The sequence below is a fragment of the Megalobrama amblycephala genome, linkage group LG16 (genome assembly GCF_018812025.1).
Source record: "Megalobrama amblycephala isolate DHTTF-2021 linkage group LG16, ASM1881202v1, whole genome shotgun sequence".
In the NCBI taxonomy this organism is placed as follows: Eukaryota; Metazoa; Chordata; class Actinopteri; order Cypriniformes; family Xenocyprididae; genus Megalobrama; species Megalobrama amblycephala.
The window spans coordinates 36,727,075-36,750,221 of record NC_063059.1 but is presented as its reverse complement, the minus strand read 5'-3'; the positions used below and the strand labels follow the sequence as shown (position 1 = coordinate 36,750,221).

The window sequence follows — 23,147 nt, the reverse complement described above, 5'->3', positions numbered from 1 at the left end:
TACTATTGTGTGCATAAAGATAAAAAATTCCTTTGGTGGAATCCGGCTTGACCCGTAGATGGTCTGCTTACACGCTTTAACCTCTTCGCTAGAGATGCGTTCAGTTTTTCTGCTTGCAAATCCCGCCTTGTAAATAGCGAATTTGCCATGGCGCGAGCACAACTGGCTTTTAAAGGGAATGGGAGATGAGACTGATTAGTTTATTGCATGTTACTCCCAAAACACACCTATTACTCATTAAGAGAATAGGGACAACCCTTTTAGACCATGCACCAGGCGAGCAGACCATTTTTCCTATCCTTAAACTATCAATTCAGACATGTCCTAAGTGCATTTGCGTTTTAGACCATGCACTTAGATTGTTGAAATAGGGCCCCTAATATAGAGCCATTTATTAGGAAAGAGTCAAAGATTGTAATGTACAGTGCAAGGGCAAAATCTATAAATATGAAATAGTAATGTGTATAATAATCTAATAGCCTAATTCAGTGGTTCCCAAACCTGTCCTGGAGGAACCCCAGCCCTGCACATTTTGTATGTCTCCCTATTTCTGACACACCCATTTCAGGTCTTGCTGTTTCTACTAATGAGCACATGAGTTGAAATGGGTGTGATAGATGAGGGAGACATTGTCACGGGTGCACACAGAAACAAGATGGTAAGGATCCAAGTGCAGCGTATTTTATTAAAGGGTAATCCAAAGTCGAGATCCAGAGAACAGGCAAGGGTCAAAATCCATATAACAGTCCACAAACAAAAAACCAGAGGTAACAAAAGTGCACGTAACAAATATTATGGGAAATGCAGTTCAGACAGTGACAAAAGTCCATGTTGGAGTGCCCTCTGGTGGCTAAACAGGGCACTCCAACTCATGATCATGACAGTACCCCCTCCTTACGGAGTGGCTACCAGACGCTCCATGACACAAAAACAAAAAAACACAACTCTCAGGAGGGAGGTGGACTGGAGTAGGACCAGGGGGAGGGTTGGCGGGCCAAGTCCGGGGTCCCGACCGATACCAGGGCGGTGCTGGCGGAACTGACCAGGCGGGTTACAGAGGGTCTGGAGTCCTGGCTGATTGCCAGGGCGGCACTGGAGGAACTGACCAGGCAGGTTCCCGAGGGTCTGGAGTCCTGGCATCTGTCACGGGTGCACACAGAAACAAGATGGTAAGGATCCAAGTGCAGCATATTTTATTAAAGGGTAATCCAAAGTCGAGATCCAGAGAACAGGCAAGGGTCAAAATCCATATAACAGTCCACAAACAAAAAAACCAGAGGTAACAAAAGTGCACATAACAAATATTATGGGAAATGCAGTTCAGACAGTGACAAAAGTCCATGTTGGAGTGCCCTCTGGTGGCTAAACAGGGCACTCCAACTCATGATCATGACAGACATACAAAATGTGCAGGGCTGGGGGTCATCCAGGACAGGTTTGGGAACCACTGGTCTAATTCATCTTTAATTTTTATTGTGTTTTTTTCCCAGTTCATAATGTTTTCATCTCTCTACAGTTTGAGTGATTGTGGTGTCACAGACAAAGATTGTGCTGCTCTGACTTCAGTTCTGAGATCAAACCCCTCAAACCTGAGAGAACTGGATCTGTCTTGTAAAAAAAAATAAGATATTCAGGTGTAAAGCTTCTCTCTACTGTACTGGAGCATCCTCAATGTAAACTGGACACACTGAGGTAAGATCATCTCTCTCTCATAGTTGCACTTTGTCTTCTGTAAGACTAAATACTTTGATGTAAATTTTAGAACTACAATTTAGAAAATCAGCTTTTAAAATGGTTATCACTTTGAATGAATTTACGAAAACAGGTTGAAAAAGATAAACTTCAGTTTTGTCCTATTAATAAAAAGCTGTAAAACTTTTTTTAAAGTGCTGTAAACACATTAACGCATTTTTTCCCAGTTTAATGCATTAAAAATATTAAGGCAATTAATGCAGCATCCGTTTTTTTCTGTCATTCTTTGGCTAGCATTACAATTTATGATCACGCTCTTATTCATGCAAATGCTTTTAAACCACATAAATGCACCAAAAGAGAATGCACTGTCTGTGAATGTCCTGTCACACACGCATGGATGGTGCACCAGAATCCAGTTCTCTGTCACTCTTGAACAAACAATAACACACACAGTAATGGGGCTGCAACTAACGATTATTTTGATAATTGATATTGATTTGATAATCCTAATTTTATTTATTTTAATTTTTTTTTTGACAAAACACATTATTGCACATCCTGCCCAATGTACTTTAAACAAATGTGCCAATTGAATGCTATGAAAACATACAGTGCTTAATTTATTAGACTATCTGTCATAATAAAGAGAGAACACAAATATTTTAGGAATCTTTCAAAAACTTGTTTAAAAACTAAAAATGTTATTGCCTATTTTACTAGGCAAATTTTTATCATGGATGATAAATTATATTGTAGCATTAGAAATACTGCTGTGACTAAAGACACATACTGGTGGATTAACCATTAGAAACATGAAAAATAATTTTAGTAATCACCAATACTGATAGTTTAGGACAGCTGTGGCAGAAACCTTACATTGGGTGGCAGAGGTCTAATACATTTGTCAAGCACATTTTGAATATTGTGTAAATCTCTACATTACAAATTAAGATAGTAATAAAGATAGTAAAGAAAAACACAAACTCACTGTTAACAAACAGGCAAATGAAATGTTCTGTAAGAACACACACATTCACTCTGGACACAATCACCTCTTACTGTCATTTCTTTATCCTGTAAATAGGCTATAAGAATGTCAGTGTTTTTCTCCCACCAGAAATTTCTTCCAGCCGAATTACCTATAGTGTTTGTTGTTGTTGTTGTTTTTGTTTTTTGACAAACACCAATGTCCTGTGTGCTATATCATACAGTATCTGCTGTGCTTGCTGTAATTTGGATGCATTTTAAAGATCTAGCCTACACTTTTATTACTGAAATGCTGGAAAATATTTACAAGAACAAGAACAATATTTCTGCTTTTATTATGACAGCAGTTATATACATTAAAAATATACAGTTAACTTAGCAACTTTATGTTTACCTCATGTAAATAATACGCTCTTATTTCTGCTAATTTTAACATTTTTAAAATGACATCCATCATTTTGACATTAAATACAAAACAAAAAGACTGTCCACCTATTTTTAAGCAGGAGATTTAAATAAGCATAATAATTAGGATATTATTTTCCTATTATTCAATTAAATATGAATTTATTCTTATTATTCCAAGCATATGACATTTTATTTACAGCAGATAAACATACATGAGCAGTGCATTCCTGGGTTTGTAGGATTACAAATCTGCCTGCTCCACAGTGAATAAATTGACACCTGAATGCATGAGTTTTATTACTAAGTTGCTATGCAAAATTATTTTTACAGACCTTCACGTAAGAAAGATTACTGTCTGAATAGGGCTTTAGATGTTATTTTGTGGCTTTTAGTGAAAATGACCAGATAGAAGGAGCTGTCCCCTGCAAATAAGGAGGTATTGTTAATATGGCTAAACCTGGTCAGTCGGTTTTGGATATTGCTCATGTGCTGGATGTGATCACAATGTCCACAGGATGATTTCATACTAAGCACAGTGAGACCACTACCATGCAAATGTAAAGTGCAATATAAAGTGCTGTGGCTGCTCAAGGAAGACTAGTAAACATTTTGACAGAAGGATGACAATCACCTTAATGTAAGATCACTAAAAAACAGCTTCTAAAGACCTGGATGAGACCTTCAACCTCCAATTTCATCTTGATCTGTAAACTAACAGCTATAAGAGGCTGGATTGAGAGGTTACATAACAGTAAAGCAACCATTCATTAGTTTTATCTGCTGCCCAATCTCCAAGATCTTAGCTCCAGACTGAGAAAAAGGGCTTGGAAAATTGCTTTCGACTCATCACAATCAGTCCACTTTCTCTTTGAACTGTTGCTTTCTGCACCGAGCCCCTGAACAGCCAGGCACAAGAACAGGTTTTTTTCCTCAGGTCATATTCAATCAGAACAATGACAACTTCAAATAACTGTACATTTGTACATAACATCTCAGAACTGTACATCTCTAAATAACATCTTAAACTGTACACCTGTAAATAATATATCTATGTTCATAAATCTTTTATATATATATTTTTTTCTGTATTTGTAATACTGTACTTGCATTAGCAATTCATTTTATTATTATTGTGTTATTTTTTATTGCCTAATGTCTGCGCTATGTCTGCACTTTCTTCTTCTCTGGAAGCTCCTGTCACCAAAACACATTATCTCTATGTGTAACCATACTCGGCAATAAAGGGTAACACTTTACAATAAGGTTCATTAGTTAAACATTAGTTAATGCATTGAACTAACCATGAGCGATACATTTATTACTGTATTTACTAATCTTTGTTAATGAAAATACAGTTGTTCATTGTTTGTTCATGTTCACAGTGCATTAACTAATGTTAACAAGATTTTAATAATGTATTAGTAAATGTTGTAATTAACATTAACTAAGATTAATAAATGCTGTAGAAGTGCAGTTCATTATTAGTTCATGTTAACAAATGTTAACTAATGAAACTTATTGTAAAATGTAACCCAATAAAGATCTTTCCGAATCTGATTTATTGAATTATAGGCTGGAACTAAATAGTTCAAGTGGATGACCACTTAGACAAAAATGATCTGTACAATTTGGTATGTTTCACTGCGTCATGGCAAATGAAACAACTGAAACATGGATTGCGTGTAAAACATTAGTTTTACACAACAGGCACTACTTCACAAAATGCATACAAAATATTTAATAAAAAGTTGAAATAAAGTGTGAAAAGCCAGTTTTTCTAAGAAGGACTTTTGTTCTCTACAGGTTGTGTGATTGTGGCGTCACAGATGAAGGTTGTGCTGCTCTGGTTTCAGCTCTGAGATCAAACCCCTCACACCTGAGAGTACTGAATCTGGATCTGAATAAAATAGAAAAATCAGTGTCTCTTCTCTCTGATGTACTACAGGATCCTCACTGTAAACTGGAAACACTGTGGTAAGATCATATTTGACTCTCACACATGAATCACAATGTAAAGTGTATTTGAAGTGTTCAGCCTCTTTCTGCTGCTGTGAGTTCAGCTGATTGAGCTGTAAATGATTGAACACATGAGCTGCTCCTCAGTCACATGATACTGCAGGGCTGAGAGTCACACTATAATGTACGGTGGCTCATTGCTGCCACATGCATAATATTTTTCCTCTTAATTATGTCGTAATAACTTATCTTTTCTTGTAAAATGTAGATGTTATGTTGTTAAAACGTCATCTTTTCTTGTAATAGCGAGATGTTATGTCATTAAAACGACATCTTTTTCTCATTAAAATGACATATTTTGTAGCCTACATGATGTGTACGTTTACCTGATCTATATTAGAGAATTTATATAGCCTAAATCAGTGCCTTTATCACACTTCCGCACTCGAAAAAGCAGAAGCAAAGGTGTAAAATACCTTTCGATGCCGTAGAGTAATGAACACCATATTCTTGTTTTATTGGTGTATATCCCCATTTGTAAATATGCTGTTTCTAATAATGAAGCACAATTTTATCATTCCTTATTTTCTGGAAAATAAGTTGCACTTATGTCGCATCGGGTCAGACTTTTGAGAGGAGAAAAAAAAAAATGGTTATATCCCATTGGTGTATCAGTCATATTTTATCAAAAATAGTGTAGCTAAATTAAAAAAAAAAAAAAAAAAAAGGCTGTAAACCTGTTTTTTAGGCTATTTCCACAGCAAATCCTTAAAATGTTAGATATTCAATACAAAACAAGAACGAAAAATATAAATATTCATTAGAAACAATATTTATTTTAAAGCCTAAACTAATTTATTTAAAGTGAAGCTGAAACTGAAACTTTGGCTCCTCTCTCATTTGTCACAAATCCAAATATTTCTGTTTTCGCACTTGGACGCTAAACTATTATTTATTATGTTAAAAATGCTTTGTACTTTACTCGTGTCCCAGTATCCATGTAATACAGCATCCTTCACATGCACAAAAACATGTTTTGGAATAACAACACAGCGGTAGAGCGGTAGTCTCATACTTAATTGCTATAGCCTAAAATTGCTAAAATTTGTTATAATATTAATTCAAGTTAATTTTACTGCACAAATGCAGAGTTAAAAAAAATAATAATAGTCTTTAAAATATTAGATGTAAAAAATATATATATATATATATATATATATATATATATATATATATATATATATATATATATACAAATAAACTCATAAATCCAAATCGGGACATTCTAAAACGCTCAATGTGAAAAACACTTAACATGGCTTAAAGTAGGCCTTACTAAGACAGTGATATTAACAGACTAAACTAAGTTAACATCATACAAATAAACCATATTATGTGCAAAGCAGATGAGCCCAGAATATGAATGCAATTTGTTTAATTAGGCTACACATTAAGTGTTTTCCTCTCATAGAAAACCATTAACGTCGCTTAATGTAGCTTATAGTGATATTAAAAGATAAAATTCTGCACAAACCATTTTTTGTATAGTATGCCATTAGTATAGTGTTTAGGCTACTATAGCCTACACATTTTTCTAGACATCATAATCTTTTTGTAACATACTTAAATTAGCTTGTTGTTTCTACCTTAGGCCTAATACATTGTTTATATTTAATACATTGTTAGTTAACTGCATGTGTAGCCTACATTTCTGAAATTACATAACTTGCACAGAGTCACCTTTGATAACAGATTACCCCAAATTGTAATGTTGACATGCAGTTCCTGTGAAGCTGCTTTGAAATTATAGGCTATGTAGCCTATTGTGAAAAGCGCTATATGGCCTACAAATAAATGTGAAATAAATAGCCTATTTAATTGATAAACTGAACTAGGCTATATAAATCTTAACTCTATTATAGATCAGATAAAGGTACTATATTTCATACATGACACATACAAAATATGTAGTTTTAATGAGAAAAAGATGTCGTTTTAACGACATAATGTCTCGTTATTACGACATAATTGAGTGGGAAAATATTATGTATCTGGCAGCAATGCCCCACCATAGAAAAACACACTTTCACACAATCAACATTTCAGTCTCTTGACTTTAAACAGACTCGAGCTCAACACAACTGAGAAATGAAGAACATGCTGGATTCATTCTTACTGTTCATCATGCTCATCTTTCTGGATTGAAAGTTGCTAAAATATTGTTTTTAATATATAAAATCACACACACACGCTCCAATACTTCATATACATTAGTGTAGATCGAAATAACATAGAGTAAAACTCAGCTATGTAGTGAATAGTGAGATTAATGAAAAATATTTTGCAAGACAGACATTGTGCATAAAATACAGACATGGTGTGATAAAGAAGTATTATTTGTCTTTTTTTGACTGAGACTGAGATGTTTTATGATCATGTTTTGTGCTCAGTGACGTTTAGATCTCAGTCTAATGATCACTCAAACATTAATTTGTGTTTTAAAGGTGCTAAAGAGGATGTTTTGTTTTATACATTTTTGCAATATTACTTGAAACTGTCTTTACTAACTGATAAAAGACTATTTATTAGGTGCACTGAAAGCAGAGGTGTAAAGTCCAGGGGTCAGAAAGTAAAAGTCCTGCCATATTTTTATTCCACCCACTGAAGCATTAATGAGATAAATAAGTTATTAATTGAGTGATGATTGAGCATTATTGAAGACACCTGATGATAACAAGCAAAATCACCAAAGGAGAAAATCACTATTTTTAAGTTACCATCATCGAGGTCAGGGTTTGTTTTAGTTGAGCTCTTGACCCTTGATATTTTAATATAAGATTTTGTTTGGATAGTTTTAGCTGCATTAAAACCAACCAAACAAGCAAAGTTAAAAGATGATCAGGTGGTGTTGGTGATGTTTTAACATAATCATTATTTGATCTGAATCACTGAATTCATTTAGAGCCCAATCTCTGAGTTAGATTTACATTATTGATTCCAGCAGCACTGTGATTCTACAGCACAAGATCCAGTTTTTCACAACAATCCAAAGGTTTTATCAAAAGTTGTTCTAAAGCAAAAATGGCCCCAGAACAACTTTTAAGAAATCCTTCATATTTTATTGATAAAGCTGATCTTCTGTAGAATCACAGTGCTGCTGTAATCAATAATGTAAATCTAACTCAGAGATTGGGCTCTAAATGAGTTCAGTGATTCAGATCAAATAATGATCATGTGATAACATAGTCAACACCACCTGATCATCTTTAAACTTTGCTTGTCTGGTTGGTTTTAATGCAGTTAAAACTGCCCAAACAAAATTTAATATTATAAAGTCAAGGGTCAAGAGCTCAACTAAAACAAACCCTGACCTCGACGATGGTAACTTAAAAATTGTGATTTTCTACTTTGGTGATTCTGCTTGTTATCATCAGGTGTCTTCAATAATGATCAATCATCACTCAATTAAACACTTATTTATCTCATTAATGCTTCAGTGGTGGAATAAAAATATGGCAGGACTTTTACTTTCTGACCCCTGGATTACCCACCTCTGACTGAAAGGAATAATATTAATATACATAATCTGTGCACGAGGTAGGGCCTTAAAAACATCCAAAATGAATCCACTATCACGACACAGCGAATGCCGGTGGTAAACACTCGTGTTCCAATACTCGCGCACGAGTGTGGTGAGGCGTTCCCTCGAAATGAGCTGTGAAGGAGGGGGGTTGTTCTTACACATGCGCTCATTTCAAAAACTCACTAACGGTCTTTGGTTTCTCAGTCGACGAAAAGATCCTCTTTAGCACCTTTAAGTTTGTATTTTCTCTTTAATAATGGATTCACTGCTAAACTGATCTGATCTGAACTGAGAGAGTAAAGCCCCGGGTATACTTCGGCCATCCGCGTTCGTGCACCGTCTGCATGACGTAATTTTCGTCATGCGGAGGGCTCGCAGCTGGCCGTACACCCTGGCCGCGTGCAGGCCAAATTTCGAGACCGCGCGGACAGTCCGCGTGCAACAGCGCATGCGCAAGCAGTATAGAAGAGTCCACTAGGTGGCAATACGCACAGTATTGAGCACAGTGTTCAGCCGTCGATGAAGAGTGTGAAAAGACCGGTTTAAAAACACGCTTGAAAAAAGAGAAAAACACGACAATGGACAGCGAACTTGACCAGCATTTGTGCAAAGAGATTAGAAAGTAACCACATTTGTACAATTCATGTTTAAAGAGTACAAAGACTTATTTAGGGCGGCAAATTCATGGAGGGGATAAGTAAAATATGGGAATGGATGCACTTCTTTCCTTCTCCGATCATGCCCAGTGAATGTCACGTTGATGACACGACTCAGTGCTGCTCTCCGATATCAGGTAAAGCATAGAAAAAAGCTGTACTGCGCATGTGACGAACGCAGTCATCCGCGCGCATCCGTGGTGTAGTATACTTTGAAAGTCGCGCGGACGTGACTGCGCACGTGACGCGTCCGGGCGAGGAAAGTGAAGTATACCCGGGGCTTAAAGAGTGTATCATTGTTCTCTACAGGTTGAGTGATTGTGGAGTCACAGATGAAGGTTGTGCTGCTCTGACTTCAGATCAAACCCCTCACACCTGAGATTACTGGATTTATCTGGGAATAAAATAGGAAAATCAGTGAATCTGCTGTCTGATGTACTACAGGATCCTCACTGTAAACTGGAGAAACTGTGGTAAGATCATATTTGAGTCTCACACATGAATCACAATGTAAAGTATATTTGAAGTGTTCAGCCTCTTTCTGCTGCTGTGAGTTCAGCTGACTGAGCTGTAAATGATTGAACACATGAGCTGCTCCTCAGTCACATGATACTGCAGGACTGAGAGTCACACTGAAATACACATTTTCACACAATCAACATTTCAGTCTCTTGACTTTAAATGGACTCGAGCTCAACAGTCAGAACTATGAGAACAGTGTAGTTGTGTTCTTAGATAAGTAAGGAATAATTGATGACGGGCCATTGAAATATTAGAAAATAATGCACACCTGAGGTGGTGTTTCGTTGAGTGGCTGTTACACATTACGCATGTCCCTCCTTACTCTCGGGTTTCGGCACCAATGTAGCAAGGTATGTTGGTAAGGGAAGAAGGAGGCAGGAACCGGCGAACAATCAACATTCAACTTTTTTTTTTTTTTTTATGCTTCCGTGAGATACAAGACCAGTGTGCACACAGGTGACACTCATTATCACTCACTCCACTCATCCTGCTTGCCACACCATGACAATAATTTGTCATTTTCATCCTATTGTTTGCTATATTTATTTGGTTTGTCAGTGTCATTGTGGATTTTGTTTCTTTTGCAGTTGAAGGCTGTAAGGACCTTTGAAATCCTGTGAAGTGATATGGAACTGTAATGCGGTCAAGACCTGCTAGAACTACTTTAGCCATTTAGAGATATGTAGTGCTAGATGTAGTGCACACGTAACACAAAACGAAAATGATCAAGTACGATCAAATATTGCAGTGAGTATTTTTAAAACCTCATCCATTCATCTAATGGGGGTGAGAGGTTCTGCAAAAAGTAAATAATTATATGTCTTTAAAACAACACATGCACTGTATCATGTGTTGTGGGAGAAGGAATGGGATGGTCAGATATTTTTGTTACAAGAATAATTGTGTCGCAGCACAAATGACTCTGATGACTGAAGATGAAGTTTATTTCATTCATCTTCATCACATCACATGACCTACTACTCCTGTTTTTGACCCACCAAACATTTACTGGCACTTCCGATGAATCTGGTAGTTTGATTAAACTCATTTGCCTCTGTCTGTGTAAGAATCTATTTTCATCTTATTTTCACTTGTTTGGAAATCCCATGAGCTCATTATGTTCTCTCCATATGGCATGAATTTTAATGCGGGTAACAGTGAAATACATACAAATAACTGGAGGTTAACGCCATTTTGAACCAATAATCTGAACAAAAAGCAGCTTTATAATGATGTACATAATTATTTATCTGACTTCAGTATAATTAATTTAGGGACTCTAATCATCACACCTCCCTGCTCTGCACAGTTTGTATGTATACCTGAATCAGATCATCAGCTCATTTGAAGAGAGCTCCATGAACTCTGGTGTGTCCCGATTGACAGAGTCCCTACACAGTGTTCACTGCTCCTACTGCCTGAGCACAGGCAGGCACGTGCACACATAGACATAAAAGGGGGCTTGAGCACCTGCCCTTTTTCCTCCTTGAGAGAATGTGCCCTTTTTTCTGGGGTGTTTTTTTTTGTTTGTTTGTTTTTTTGTTGTTGTTGTTGTTTTTAAATTAATAAATATATATCCTGTTTACGCACAGCTTCCCTGTTAAACAAATATATTTGCAGAATAATAATTTTAAAAAATACTATATATCAAGTCGGCTTTGTCGAGTTCAGCTGCCCTCCCTCCACGACACGCCATTCCCTTTCGAAAGGGAACTTCTACTCTGCGCTGACTGCGCTAGGGGAACGTCCTCTGTGACCCGTGCTCGAAATGCCAAAAATCACCACACTCCAATCCTATTGGCCGGCAACAGCCTATCATGTCAAACAGCGCGAACCGTGACGTATAAAGGGAGCGCCTGGGGAAACAGCCGACATCCATTTGTCTTTTCGCGACTGCTTTTGCTCGTGCCTTTTTCACTCTGCCAAAAGAAAATATTCTGCTAAATCGTTCAGGAAGTGTGCTGATCCTTGTCCCAGGTTTCTGACACCGGAGGACACACACAACTTGTGCGTTTTCTGTCTGGGCGAGGAGCACGCACGGTCAGTACTCGAGGGTGCTGCCTGTGCTAACTGTGAGCATTTTCCTATGAAAACGCTCCGTTCTCGTTTGGCCCTCTTCTCGAGGGGAGAGGTGCTACCACCGCTGCCTGGTGGTTCCGGCCCCGCTCGTGCTGAGGCTCAGCGGTGATTGAAATCATGGGGCTCGCAGGTGGAACTCGCTGAAGAATTTGAGAGGGGTGTCAATCTTTCTCAAGCTGAAGCGACTGACGAGGACGCGCTTCTGGCGGATGACTACGATGTTTTATCTTTAACATCCTCGGACCCAGGAGTGAGTGCTCTCTTGGTCCAAAGCCCCGGAGAGCAGAAGATGGCCGAGGTGGGAGAAGCGGGCAAGCCCGCGGCTCCCGCTCGGCCTCCTGCGTGGCGTTTTTCGGAGTTGCTGGAGGTTATGGAACGCGCCTCGAGCAGACTGCAGCTGCCCTGGGAGCGCTGAGGAGGGAACCCGCTCGCAGCAGGTTAGACGATCGTTTTCTCTCTACCCATGGCCCGGCAACTCCGGCGAGGGCCCTGCCATCCAAAGCGTTGAAGGTGACGTCACGTTTGAATGGCAGGGCTTACGCCGCTGCAGGTCAGGCTGGTGCGGCGTTGCACACTATGACGGTGCTTCTGGCGTACCAGGCTGATCTGCTTACAGATCTTGATAAGGAGACGCGCTCCGTGGCGTTTAGATCTTGCATCCAGCTCAGATCCAGCTCTGGGCCCAGACAGCCGGGAGATCCCGGGCCTGTCTCGAGCCGAGGCTCAGAGGCAAGCCCGGAGGGAAAGTGTCGCTGCTTGTGCGCCTCCTCCTCCTCGGAGTAAGTCGCAGAGACGGCGAGATGCTAGAAGGAAGAAGCAAGATCTGAGGGAGGTGTTCGAGGAGCGGCGCCAGCAGCGCCGGTAATCGATCTCCGCTCTCGCGAGGGCTTTTTCTCGCCCTCGCTCTTCCTTCACCTCCTGGTAGCATTTGTGACATCTATATGCTGCGGGCTTTACAGTCGGGCTGATGTTGTGGGCCTATGATGAATATATTCCTGACGGCCCACCGTCTGGCTTGATAGTGAAAGTGCTTTTGGGCTTATGGGACTTTGGATTTTCCCCTCCGTGTGACGAATCGGGGAGGAATCTGCGTTCTACGAGCCGCAGGAGGTAAGCCAGGTCCATTTTTCATTCTCAATATAGACCTTGCTTTTCCTGTATAGCTTCCCGTGCATATAGTTGTCATCTGTTCATGTTTTTAAGGGGTTATTTGGGCAAATTACTGTATGTTAGGCTGACTGTTACAGGCAGGCCCTTTATGGCCGCTTTGTTATTTAGCGTTGGTGTAGTTTCTCGGCTGATACTGTGTATAGCTAGAACTAGCTTTCGCTATTGTCAGTTATGTGTTGGCCGGTTTTTCGGCCACCTAATGCTGTCACTTGCGCTGCTTTCTCCGTGTGTTTTGGAACTTGTAGCCCGAGTGTAGCGTGGTCTACATACAGTCCTTAGCTAGCGGCTAGGCTAGAACTAGGTAAGGTGTATGTTTGTTTACATCCCCCTGTCATGACTATCCCCCTGTGGTTGTATAGTTCCTAGTTCTGGCCTTCTTCTGAGGAAGTTGCTGGCCGTTTTTTGCCCATATTTCCCCTTCATATGTTTATGCAGACGTGTTATGTGAGCGTGCTTGTGCTGCCACAGGTTACACCTGTTCTCTATGATAGCAGGCTTTATCCGGCCTCTATATATGAATACGGTGTTGTTGTTGTACTCCCCGGTTTGGGTTTGTGTTTCACTGAGTGCATCACCTGTTGGATCGCACGCTCAGGATGAGTGTTGGGAATTTTGTTTACCCGACTTCTCCCGGTCGTTTGCACCACAGCATCTGGGCTTCATTGCTGTTTGATTGTTGGCTATTTGTTTTTAGCCTCTCTGTATGCAGCTTGTTTGGATACAGCGCTGCTGGTTTACGATGCTCGTTACGCTCACGCTGTTTAGCATGATTAACATTGCCTGCTGGAATGTGTATGCCTAGGCTCAGGTTGTGTAGCTAGTTCCCTTAAATTTGTCATTTTAGGTTATACTGGCCCTTCCTTGTAGCTAGGGCCCTGTCATGACCACGGGCTAGTGCCACATGGTTCTTTAAGTAGCAGGCCTCTCCAGGCCTCTCTTATAGCTTCCTGTTGGCCCAGCTACACTGGTCATGTACGGGCATCATTCCATGATTGGGTAAATGCACTAGCTATCGCCGCGCGCTTTAAGGTTACAGGCCACTTTCAGGCCTTCCTTTGCTAGCATGTCAGAGTTTAGCTTGGTACTCCTCTCACTGAGAGTAAAAGATTTTGTGCTGATTTTGTGCTTTTTGTGCAATATTTTTTACTGAGTATTTTGTGCATTTATTCCCTTTAGTGATACCACTGCCATGAGCTGATGCCACGTGCCGGATGGGATTATAGGCCCATGGAGCCTTTCCTTAGCGCATGATGGCGTATGCTGTACTCCTCTTGCTTAAAGAGTAGAAAGGTACTTCACCGAGTGCACTGCTCGTTGGTTTGTGTTGGACGGGCTGTCTCGTGGGCACTTGCAGCTGTTATGTCTTGGTGTTTGCTCCACCTTGATGCAATAGGGTGTGGCCCTACAGGCCATCCTGGGCTACCGCCGTCTGCATTCAGTTCTCTGGTGAACTCTGGTTATGTTGCAGGCCCTTTTCCCGGCCTCCATGACTATGTGCCCGCTTTACGGTCTGTCTGTTAGGTTGAGCTTTGTACTTCCCTTCGGGGTTAACTGCGTAATTGTGCTTAGCTCCCTAAGCTGGTTTGGTTGTAGACTTCTATGAAGTCTACCATTAGACCGGCCCCCAGGCTGGTTTGTGCTCCCCTGGGTCAGGGGTCTTTAGTGCACAGCCTCCTCAGCACCTTGTTAACGGCTGAGTAGATCCTTGGATGAGTGGTTGTACTCCCCTCATACGAGGGTCCATAGCGTTTAGCTGAGTTCCGCTCTCCAGGATGCCCATCTCTGCGTGTGGGTTTCAGTTGCTTACTGCCTTTCGCAGTCGCTCTTTCCTGCTCTCATCTTTGGAGTTTGCGCTTGGAGATTCTGTATATCAGACAAGGTTGGCTAGGCCAGATTTAGCTTCGCTGGATCTGGCTAGGCCTCCTTGGTGGCAGCGGGATGGATTTTCCCCCGAGTGACTGGCCGAGGTTCCTTTGGTTCCTTGGCCACATTCCCTTAAAGGGACCACCCCCTCTCGGGATGTTGGTTCCAGATGCTCGAGCAGCCTTGGTAGGCTTTTTTCGGAAGGCCTCTTTTAGGTTCAACTTGGGCTGTTGGCCGTAGGGAATGCTGTCACTGACAGCCTTGGAGTTCTGCCCCCGGTTTTTCCCTGGAACTGCCGGATGTGTGTCCAGACATTTGGACTGGCATTCTCCTCTAGCATGGCGGCATGGGTATATCGTTCCCCTAGCGCAGTCAGCGCAGAGTAGAAGTTCCCTTTCGAAAGGGAACGTCTCAGGTTACGTATGTAACCATGGTTCCCTGAGAACAGGGAACAAGACTCTGCGCTTTCATGCCATGCTGCGGGATGCCTGCTACAGTCGCTCAAAGACAAGAAGATGTCGGCTGTTTCCCCAGGCGCTCCCTTTATACGTCACGGTTCGCGCCGTTTGATGTGATAGGCTGTCGCCAGCCAATAGTGATGGTGATTTTTGGCATTTCGAGCACGGGTCACGGAGGACGTTCCCCTAGCGCAGTCAGCGCAGAGTCTCATTCCCTGTTCTCAGGGAACCATGGTTACATACGTAACCTGAGACGTTCATTCCCGAACGCGCACGCACCCCGCCCCACCTCATGTTTGCTTGCTGGCTGAAAACTTGTGACAACTATTCCCGGGAAAATACAACTGCTGTCTGGCGATGAGAAGCAAAAAAGATGGATAGATGGATCCATCCCGTGCATTTCTTTCAGGTAGCCTATATGTTCACAAACGTGAATTTGGCTATTTAAGGTTGAGATTACTTAAACGTTTAACGCCGCGTTAATAGTTTGACCACCATCAACATATCTGCCTGATTTGACACTAATGCAATTTATATCATATTATAATTTTAATTATTTTAATGTGCTTTGCATTGCGTTTTGAACCATGGTAAAAATATCTGTAGGGCTGTCAATACCAGAAGAGGAGCTTTCCATGGATGCGCATGCATGATCCGCTAGACAGTTTTCTAAAGAAAAGGATGCACGATTTATTAAAACTATCTAAAAATCATAATACAGCATTACATAATGCTATTCTTAAATCTACGCTTACACATGATAATACATATAAAACTTTAAACCCTCGCTCTGTCTTTGCATGTTTGATGTCCACATATTCTTGTTAAAGAAATTACAGTGGCATTTCTATCAAAAAAAGGTGGCCGAATATTATTATTTAACTAATAATGTATTTTTAATTATGGTTGTTGGCTTTGATCGTGGATTTGATCGTGCTGTGCTGTGTAACTACAAAAATCAGCAGGCTTTTGGTGCCCTCTGCAGGCATTTATTATAATACTGTATATATTGTATTTATAACATTTCAGGGGGAAAAAACTCTTGATGTGAAAAAACTCTTGATGTGTTTAAATATACAGATTAGCTTGTTTTGGTTAATTTAGAATAAATCTACAGATGCAAACAGACGGATGGTAGTACATCTAAATGTGGCATGTGCAACCAGGTTAAGTTAGGGTTTAGGGTTAAGTTTTCTTTCCATTAGAGTAAAAGACATGGCAGCAAAAATTAACCAAAATCTTAAAATTGTCCCCTACATGAAAGAAGTATTACAATAACACCAAAAGAATTAAAACGATTTATTGATTTGTTCAAAATAAACAAATTATTTGTGAAACTATGTCCCTCTCCTTGGTGCAGTCATTTATTCTAAATATATAGCTACTTGAAAATAGTTGCTGTTGCCTGCTCTTGTGATAAACCTCGTGAATACTAAAGAAGACCATGGTCTCTGTGTGAACTGATTATTTTGTAGAAATCTGTGGAGTATAAAACAATTGTGTGAGTGTAAGGGAATTAAAATAAATTGGTAAGGAAGTCAGAGTTGTCTTAATATATTTAAGGGTTTATTCAATTTTTAAATAAATAATTATGAGAAGTGCCCTTTTTTCCACTTGAGCCCCTGCCCCCCAAAATGTCTGTGCACGTCCCTGAGCACAGGATATCTGTTGAAGCTCACTTCACTTAACAAAATATGTTCAATTCAATTCAATTCAATTCAAATTTATTTGTATAGCACTTTTCACGATACATATCATTTCAAAGCAGCTTTACAGAAAATGGATGTCAACATTACAATTTAAAGAATGTAGTTAGCAAATAATATACTTTAGGTAATTAATTACAATCACTGTTAGCAGTTTAACTGAAGGTAGAAGCAAAGAGCTCCTGGAAAATGAATTACATTAACAATAAATTAGGATATAGAGATTGTGCAATGTGAATGTTGATCCAGATGATTGCGTCTTCTGAAGTCCTCGCAGGAGCTGGCGCCGTCTCTTCACAGGTGATGGTCGTCTGAGGTCTTCTTAAGAGGCTGGATCCAAACTGAAGCTGAAGTCCTCTCTAGTCACCTCAGGGCGGGTGTCCCGAGGTAAAACAGAAAAGCAAAAGGAGAATAATTAGCGTAGCTGCTGTTCATAACTTTAAGCAAAGATAGTCATGTGCAGTTGATCTGGTATGAGATGCATTATGTGAATGCTTGGCTAAAGAGATGCGTCTTTAATCTAGATTTAAACTGGGTGAGCGAGGCTGAGCTCCTAACATTATCAGGAAGGCTATTCCAGAGTTTAGGAGCCAAATGTGAAAACGCTCTCCCTCCTTTAGTGGACTTAGCTATCCTAGGTACAACCAGAAGTCCAGAGTTTTGTGACCTTAGAGAGCGTGAAGGATTGTAGGGCGATAGAAGATCGGTTAAGAACACAGGAGCTAAACCATTTAGAGCCTTATAGGTCATTAGCAATACTTTATAATCGATACGGAACTTAATAGGTAACCAGTGTAGAGATAAGATTGGTGTTATATGATCATATTTTCTTGACCTGGTAAGAACTCTAGCAGCTGCATTTTGTACTAATTGTAGCTTGTTTATTGATGAAGCAGGACAACCAGCTAATAATGCATTACAGTAATCTAGTTGAGATGTCATGAAAGCATGAACTAACTTTTCTGCATCAGAAATAGATAACATATTCCGTATCTTAGCAATGTTTCTGAGGTGGAAGAAGGCTGTTTTTGTAACATATGAAATATGATTTTCAAAGGACAAGTTGCTGTCTAATATAACACCCAGGTCTTTAACTGTCAAGGATGGAGTAACAGTACATCCTTCTAAATGCAGATTGTAGTCTGAGAGATTCTGTGTACAGGTTTTTGGTCCAATAAGTAATACTTCAGTCTTATCTGAATTTAATAGAAGAAAATTACTAGTCATCCAATGTTTTACTTCTTTAACACACTCTGTCAGTTTGGATAATTTAGAGATTTCATCTGGTCGTGATGAGATATATAACTGAGTATCATCGGCGTAGCAGTGAAAACTAATTCCATGTTTTCTTATAATATTGCCGAGTGGCAGCATGTATATTGAAAATAGCAGAGGGCCTAACACCGATCCTTGCGGCACTCCATAGTTTACTATCGTGATCTTAGATTTTTCCCCGTTTATATAAACAAAATTGTGACGGTCTGATAGGTACGACTTAAACCACCATAATGCCTGTCCCTGAATACCAGTGTAATATTGTAGTCGATCTAAGAGTATTATATGATCTATAGTGTCAAACGCAGCACTGAGATCAAGTAACACTAGTATTGAGACACAGCCTTGGTCAGAAGCTAGAAGCAAGACGTTTGTAATTTTAACGAGCGCAGTTTCTGTGCTATGATGAGACCTGAATCCTGACTGGAATTTTTCATAGATAGAGTTTTTTTGCAAGAAGGAGCACAATTGGACCGACACCACTTTTTCTAGTATTTTAGACATAAATGGAAGATTTGAAATGGGTCTGTAATTTGCTAATACGTTTGGATCTAATTGTGGTTTCTTAATGAGAGGCTTAATAACTGCTAGCTTGAACGGTCGTGGGACGTGACCTAGAGATAAAGACGAGTTGATAATATTGAGAAGAGGTTCTTCTGCTACAGGTAACAGCTCTTTCAGTAGTTTAGTGGGTATTGGATCTAATAAACATGTTGTTGGTTTAGACGCAGTGATAAGTTTATGTAGCTCTTCCTGTCCTATAGTTGTAAAGCACTGCAACTGTTCTTGAGGGGCGATAATTAAAGCTGAATCATAAAACTCTGTCAAAGGTTGTACATTTACAATTATTTCTGATACTTTCGATTTTTTCATTAAAGAAATTCATAAAGTCATCACTACTAAACTGTAATGAAACATTTTGTTCTGGTGATATCTGTTTATTTGTTAATCTAGCTACTGTACTAAATAAGAACCGTGGATTGTTTTGGTTATTCTCTATAAATTTGCGAAGATGCTCAGCCCTGGCTGCTTTTAGAGTCTTTCTATAGCGGGACGAACTGTCTTTCCATGCGATTCTGAAGACCTCTAAACGAGTTTGTCTCCATTTGCGTTCTAGATTACGAGTTTCTCTTTTCATAGCACGAGTAATACTGTTGTACCATGGAACAGTATTTTTCTCTCTAACCTTTTTTAATCTCATCGGTGCAACAGTATCTAATGTACTAGTAAAAATGGTGCACATACTGCTAGTAATTTCCGTCAAGATCATTTGCGTGTTTGGGTACGATGAGCAGCTGAGACAGATCAGGCAGATTATTTGTGAATTTATCTATAGTTGTCGGGAGAATTGTTCTGCCTAGTCGATATCGTGGCGCAATTTGACAAATATCATCAATATGCAGTACGCATGTTACAAGGTAGTGATCAGAGACGTCATCACTTTGCGGTAGAATTTCAATATCAGTAGGATTTATTCCATGTGATATAATTAAATCTAGAGTATGATTAAGACGGTGAGTGGGTCCAGTGACGTTTTGTTCGACCCCAAATGAGTTTAGTAAATCTGTAAACGCAGCCCCTAACGTATCATTTGTATTGTCTACATGAATGTTAAAATCTCCAACAATCAGCGCTTTATCAACGTTGACCAATAGGTCTGAGAGAAAGTCTGCAAACTCTTTTAGGAAATCAGCATAAGGCCCTGGAGGTCTATAAACGGTAGCCAAAGCAAGAGATAGTAGCGACTTTTTACTTATATCTGAGAGTGTAACATTTAGCATAAGAATTTCAAATGAATTAAACCTGTAGTTTGTTCTCTGAGTAACATTAAGTATGTTAATTCAGAACATCCTGCAATGTCATCAAACACAGACTAAAGTCATGCATATTAAAGGAGTTTAAGGTTTGATGCCATAATAAACTTATGTAAATATATATATCATAAATGATCCTACTTTAATTTAATACTCATGTGTATAATACGTCTGTGTAAATATTAATTAATTCTAAATTTCACTTTATCTAATCAATCAAATTGAAAAGCCCTAAACTGAATGATAAATGTATGTTGTAATGTTTAATATGTAAATAAATGTGATTTGGTTATATTAAATAATATCTTATTTAACCCGTAATCATGATAGTTGACTTGTAACTGTCGCGTATAACGTACTTGTTTACACCTGTGATCAGCTGCATACAAACACATCTGCTTCAGATTGATATTTTAAGATGGCGAAATACCCTGTTAAGTCCACTTCGCAGCGCATTTAATGTAACCCACCCCTCAACTGAGTGTGTCAGATAAGAGACATACAAAATGTACAGAGCAGGGAGGCGTGAGGACTGGAATTGGGAACCTCGGCTTAATCTGATTCCATTAAAGTTGTTGTTAATTTTTAACATTTTATTGTTTGAAGATTAAAGTGGAATACAAACTCCAAAGACCATAAAACTGGAGGTAAATGGGTGATGATCCGGAGGAAAAGAAACTCATTAACATGATCTCACTTCTTGTGTAGGCTGTAGTTCTCATATTAACACTTTGAAAATCTCTATTGAGTTAATTACATTTCTATTCAGTTTATAAGCTGCAAGATGAGACCAAACATGACACTATATGTTTGATCACATGAGTTCATAATAAATTATCACCAATGGGAACACGTGGGTCTGTGAAGCAAATGTCCTCCTGTAGGAGTGTATTAGAGGAGTAAGTGACTGTTTCTCCAGTCAGATCCATCCTTATATCACTATGAAACAATATCTCACATTCAACTCTGTGTGTCTGTTCAGTCCTGAAGCACATGACAGTTTCAAACAGTACCATTGAGCATCAACATGCATGAATCTCATTCTATCAGCAGCAGTATGTGGAAATGCTTGTCATTATATCTCCTCTCCTGATCTGAGTGAATCACAAACTACAGACACTTAAACTACAATTCAATCTGTGTCATTGTTCTCTACAGGTTGATGGATTGTGGAGTCACAGATGAAGGTTGTGCTGCTCTGACTTCAGCTCTGAGATCAAACCCCTCACATCTGGGATATCTGGATCTGTCTAGGAATAATCTAGGACAATCAGGAGTGAAGTTGCTCTCTGATCTGAAGGATGATCCAAATAATAAACTGAAGGAACTATACTATTGTGAGTATTTTTTTTCTTCATTATAGCAAGCATTTAAATTGACCCAAGTTCAGTAACAGGCCTCAAATGTGTGTGAATATTTTCATCATGTCTCTGTGTGTAAGTGATAAATAGAGAGTTGTTTATTATTTACTGTTATTAATCAGTTTTTCATTCATATCTCTGACTAATATGAATATATAATATCTCTGGCTGTGTTTGCTCTGAAATGATCTCCTGATGTGATGTGACAGCAGTAATGTCTCATACTCATATGTGACTGTCTGTGTGTTTTATTGTAGGACTCTCAGTATTTAGACGTCAGTCCAGTTTCCTCAGGATCAGTTGATGGTGAATAAGGAGCTACAGAGACTGAAGACACAGAGACACACAGCGATCACACTGACATGAGTGTGTGACTTCAGTTTCTCATTTTATAGTAATGCTCATGAAAATGAGTGATGAAAACAGCAATTTTCAGTTCTCGCTTGACATTGATTACAATGTAGATGGTGTAACACTTAATTTACACTGCAAACAAGTAATGCAAAGTGACAAAACTGAATCAGTCCTATTTTCATCAACAAGCCATAGACATACTGTAAATAAGATGACATTTTTTCACCTTGAGTAATTTTAAGAAGAGTTTTCCTTTGAGAAAATCAAGAGTCTGACTAAGAAGAGAGAGATGCTATAAATGTGTCTACCAGCAAAAAGCAACATATTATGCAAATCATTTCACTGAACATGTATGTCTGTAAAAAAAATTAAAAAATAAAATAAAATTACCCACTCTTGTACATGATGATCTATTAAAGATTCCATATAAATCTTAAGTTGTTTTACTAGTTTCTTGTTTTTTTTTTCTCCTGCCTCTGAACAGTTAATTACTAATTGCAATGTTGAATCATATTCCTCTTGATGGAAAGTATTTCTGAAGTCAACAACAGAAAGCAGTGATGAGAGTCACTTTCAGTTCCAGACTTTATATTAAAATGAGAAGAAATGCCTTCTGTTAAAATCTGAACCAGAATTATTCAGATAAAGGGTATTAATAATGTTCCTAAACTGCTCACCACAACCATAAAGATTCAAAGCACAGGATGGAGTGTCAAATGCTTTATCAAAGTAAAGCATTGTGCATCAGAGAGCTGTATTTGCTGACAATTATTTGTGTTCATTTGCTATAATAAAAGTATTATGATGACTGTGCTAATAATGTCATGTTTTCAACCCCCATTTAGCTGCTTCTGTATAAACCAAAATGGGTAAAAACAAGGGGAAAGTCAGTCCTAGATCATACAGCTCTGAGACACCATGACAGCTGCCCTGAACAATGAAATGATTCCAGTGATTTTAGGTCAAGGTCACTTTTATTTATATAGCACCTTTAAACAACATTTCTGCTGACCAAGGTGCGTCACAATAATACAATAAAAAGATCATACAAAGCAGTCATACAATTAACAACATAACCAAAAAACAAATAAAGTCAAGACTAAGATTTAACTCACTAAGACTAATAGATCTAAATATTATGGATAGGCCTGAGAAAAAAGATATGTTTTCAGAGATGACTTAAATACAGATAGGGAGGAGGAAAACCTAACTGACCAAGGTAGCAAGTTCCACAGCTTAGGGACAAATACGGAAAAGTCT

The 23,147-nt window shown here is 39.0% G+C and overlaps 1 long non-coding RNA gene across 2 annotated transcripts; it reads left to right on the top strand.

The window, feature by feature from the left end:
• Positions 1–630: 630 nt before the first annotated feature.
• On the top strand, positions 631–22,324 carry LOC125248441. 2 transcript variants are annotated; one of them, XR_007180310.1, is made up of 6 exons: positions 631–658; positions 1,517–1,692; positions 4,894–5,064; positions 9,595–9,758; positions 21,331–21,509; positions 21,791–22,324. It is a non-coding gene; the product is annotated as an uncharacterized LOC125248441 (long non-coding RNA). The 2 variants fall into 2 exon arrangements; XR_007180309.1 differs by lacking the exon at positions 631–658 and adding an exon at positions 791–1,169.
• Positions 22,325–23,147: the final 823 nt, after the last annotated feature.